Genomic DNA, 4,806 nt, shown 5'->3' with positions numbered 1-4,806 from the left:
GATAAAATAGCAATATCTACATACTTATCAATAATCACTTTAAATGTAAATTAATTAAATGCTCCAATCCAAAGACACAAGCTAGCGGAATGGATAAAAAATAAAACTTATACATATGTCTATGAGAGATCCACTTTAAATCAACATATATACACAGACTGAAAGTAAAAGGATGGAAAAAGATATTCTTTTTTTACAAATAGAAATGTAGAAAAAAGCTGCAATAACAATACTTATATCAGACAAAATAGACTTTGAAATAAAGGTCATATTAACAAAGAAAGACATTACATAATGATAAAGACATCAATCCAACAAGAGGGCATAACCCTGATAAACATTTAAGCACTCAACCCAGAAAAACCCTAAATATATAAAACAAATATTGACCAACAAAAAGGGAGAGATCAACAATAATAGAGTCACAGTAAGGGGCTTCAACACTCCATTCACACCAGTGCACAGATCTTCCAGACAGAAACTTAACAAGGAAAGAGGGGTTTTAAATGAGATGCCAGCCCAGATGGAATTAATCAATATTTTTAGAGCAGTTTACACCAAAGCAGCAGATTATAAATTCTTCTCAAGTACACATAGAACATTTTTCAAGAAAGATAACATGTTAGGACACAACATGAATCTCAATAAATTTAAGAAGATTTAAATCATATTAAGTATATCTCCAATCATGATGATTCGAAACTAGAAATTAATTTTTAAAAATTTAAAATACACAAAGATGTGAAGGCTAAATAACATCAACTAAACAACAAGTGGGTTAACAAGATCAAGAAAAAAAATTCAAAGAAACAAATGAAAAATGAAAACAGAATGACTTAACATCTATGAGACACAGCAAAAGCAGTCCTCAGAGGGAAATCAAAGCAATACAGACCTCCCTCATGAAGCAAAGATCAGACAGAGCAGAAAAACAAAATAGAATCTAAAAAACACAAAAGATCAATTAAATCAAAAACTAGTTCTTTGAAAAAATAAACAAAATAGATAAAAATTTAATCAGACACATCAAGATAAAAAGAGAGGACCCAAAGAAATAAAATCGGAACAGGAAGAGGACAAGTAACAACTGACTCCACAGAAATACAAAAGGATGTAAGGAAATACCACTAACAATTATTTGCCAACAAATTGGACAATCTGGATGAAATGGATACATTTCTAGAAACATACAATCTTCCAAGACTGAGTCAAGGAGAAACAGAAAGTCTAAACAAACTAATTATTACCATCGAAATAGAATCAGTAATCAAAAACTCCCAAGAAACAAAAGTCCTGGAGTGGATGGCCTTAGGAGCAAATTTTACCAAACTTTCAAAGAATAATTAACACCTATCCTTCTCAACTTATTCCAAAAAACTTCAGAGGAGAAAAAGTGTCCAAGCTCATTTCACAAGGTCACCATCACCTTGGATCCAAAGCCAGACAAAGACAGTACAAAAAAAGGAAACTATAGGCCAAGATCCCTGATGAACATTGATGCAGAAATCCTCAACAAAATATTACCAAACATAATTCAGCAATACATTAAATATAATACACCATGATCAAGTGGGATTTCTTTCTGGAATGCAAGGTTGGTTTGATATTCGCAAATCAATTAATGTGATACACCACATGAATAATATGAAAGATAAAAATCATATAATCAGATCCATAGATGAAAAAAAAGCATTTGAAAAAATCCGGAATTTATTGATGGTAAAAACTCTCAGTAAGTGGAAACAGGGAATATAACCCAAAATTATAAAGAGCATATATGACAGACCCACAGCTAACATTGTATTAATGGGAAAAAGCTAAGAGCATTTTTCTTATGATCAGGAATAAGACAAGAATGTTCACTATTACCATGTTTACTTAACATAATATTGGATATCCTAGCCACAGCAATTAGACAAGAAAAAGTCACCCAAGTTGGAAAAGAAGAAGTAAAACTGTTATTATTTGCAAATGATATATTACCATACATAAAGAACCCTAAAAATTTCACATACACACAAAAACTATTAGAACTGAAAAATGAATTCATTAAAGAAGTAGAATACAACATTAATATTTAGAATTGGTTGCAGTTTTATACACCAGCGATGAACTTTCAGAGAAATTAAGAAAGAAAACGATCCCATTTACAATTGCATCAAAAACAATAGAATACTGAGGAATAAATTTGACCAAGGAGGTAAAAGACCTACACTTGGAAAATTTTAAGTCATTGAAGAAAAAATTTAAGAAGATATAAATAAATGTAAGTATATACTGTGCTCATGGATAGAAAGAACTAACATCATTAAAAATGTCTATACTACCCAGAGCAATCTAAAGTTTCAATGCAATCCCTATCAAAGTACTAACGGCATTTTTCACAAAATTAGAACAAATAATCTTAAAATTCATATGGAACCATATAAGACCCCCCAAAAGTCACGGCAATCTTAAGAAAGAAGAACAAAGTTAGAGGTATCACTCTAATTGATATCAAACTATACTATAAAGCTATAGTAATCAAAACAGCATAGTACTAGCATAAAAACAGGAACACAGATAAATGGAATAGAATAGAGGACCCAGAAATAAGTCCATGCCTATCTGGTCACTTAAACTATGACAAAGAAGGCAAGAATGTACAATGGGGTAAAGACAGTTTATTCGATAAATGGTGCTGGGAAAATTGGACAGATACATGTAAGAAAATGAAACTGAACCACCTTCCTACACTATATACAAGAATAAACTCAAAATAGATTAAAGATGTAAATGTAACACCCAACACCATAAAATTACTAGAAGAAAACAGAGGCAGTAAACTCTCTGACATTGGTCTTTTCTGATATATCTCCTTGGGTAAGGGAAACAAAAAAAAGATAAACAAATGGGACTATATCAAATTAAAAAGTTTTTGCACCTCAAGGCACACCATCAACAAAATGAAAAGACAACCTAATGAATAATAGAAGATATTTGTCAATGATACACCTGATAAGTGGTTAATATCCTAAATTTATAAAGAATATACAACTCAACAGCAAAAAAAATAAAATTACAAATGGGCAGAGCTGTGGTACATATATACAATGGAATATTACTCATCCTTAAGAAGAGATGAAATATATTGCCATTTGTGACAACATGGATGGACCTTGAGATAATCATGCTAAGAGAAATAAGCCAGACAGAAAAAGTTGAAAATGTCTACAGACATGCCATTCAGAACAAGCCCAATTCCATCTGATTTCAGAAGCTAAGCAGGGTCGGGCCTGGTTAGTACTTGGATGGGAGACCACCTAGGAAGACCAGGTACTGTAGGCATAAAGAAATTAAACATAAGGGATCGTAAGCTGACAAGGTCTTTGCAATCTGTGAGGTCAACCAAGGGTTGCCTTGCCTAAAAAAATAAAAATATAATCAAAAAATAAAAATTATTAATTAAAATAAATTTAATGAAAAACAGTGAAGTAAGCAATGGAAAAAAAAACCCCTAAAACTATGTGAAAGAAAAGCCTCAGGAATAATAAAATAAAAGAAAAAGAACAACAATAAAAAAGTTGAAAACTACATGATATCATTTATATGTAGGATATAAACCTAAAAGCAACAAGTGAACAGGACAAAAAGCAGAGACTCATGGATATGGACAATAGACTAGTGGTTACCAAAGGTTGGCATGAGGGTTTAAAAAACAAACAAACAAACAAACAAACAAAAACAAACACATAAATGAATAAATGAAAAAATGAATTTTTAAAAGATGGGCAGAAGATTTGAATAGATATGTCTCCAAGAGGACATACAGATGGCCAATATATGTACGAAAAGATGCTCTACATCACTAATCATCAGAGAAATTGAAATTAAAACCACAATGAGATATCACCTCAGATCTGTCAGAATGGCCATCATCAATAAATAAACAAACGACAAGTGCTGGCGAAGGATGTGGAGTAAAAGGAACCCTCATGCACTCTTGGTGGGATTGCAAATTGGTATAGGCACTATGGAAAGCAGTTTGGAGTTTCCCCAAAAAATTAAAAATAGAACTACCTTCTGTCCAGCAATTCCACTTCTGAGTACCCAAAGAAATTTAAAGTACTAATTTGAAAAGGTTATGTTATATGTTATATTATATGTATATATATATAACATATATAATAAATACATATGTATCTCAATGTTCATTGTGCATTATAAGAGATATGTATACACACCGCAATGTTCATTGCAGCACAATTTACAATAGCCAAGCTATGGAAGTAACCTAAGTGTCCATCAATACATGATTGGATATATACAACAGAATATTTCTTGGTCATAATAAAGAGTGAAATCTTATCATTTGTGACAACACAGATGGCCCTAGATAGTATTATGCAAAGTAAAATGTCAGACAGAGAAAGAAACATCATATGATTTTACTGACATGTAGAATCTAAGGAACAAAATAAACAACAACAACAAAAAACTGAAACAAACTTATAGATACAGAGAACATTTTGATGATTGCCAGATGAGAGGGGGTTGGAGGACTGAGTAAAAAAGGTAAAAGGATTAAGAAGTACAAAATTGGTTGTTTCAAAATAGTTAAGGGGATGTAAAGTACAGCATCGAGAATATAGTCAATAATATTGTGATAACTATAGTGCCAGGTGAGTACTAGACTAATTGGGGGGATCGCTTTGTAAATTATATAAATGTCTTAATCACTATGCAGTACAGCTGAAACTAATATAAAATAATATTGAACGCTAACTCTTGTTGAAAAATAAAAATAGTAAGGCTGCCAATAAAGCT

At 31.6% G+C, this 4,806-nt stretch overlaps 1 pseudogene; it reads left to right on the top strand.

The window, feature by feature from the left end:
- The first annotated feature begins 3,208 nt into the window (after nucleotides 1-3,208).
- LOC118608588 lies at nucleotides 3,209-3,327 on the top strand (annotated as a pseudogene).
- The last annotated feature ends 1,479 nt before the right edge of the window (nucleotides 3,328-4,806 follow it).

Source organism: Rousettus aegyptiacus, unplaced genomic scaffold, assembly GCF_014176215.1.
Source record: "Rousettus aegyptiacus isolate mRouAeg1 unplaced genomic scaffold, mRouAeg1.p scaffold_m13_p_9, whole genome shotgun sequence".
NCBI classification, from domain to species: domain Eukaryota; kingdom Metazoa; phylum Chordata; class Mammalia; order Chiroptera; family Pteropodidae; genus Rousettus; species Rousettus aegyptiacus.
Note: the sequence above shows the minus strand (reverse complement) of the source record. Positions and strands in the feature narration are given on the sequence as shown.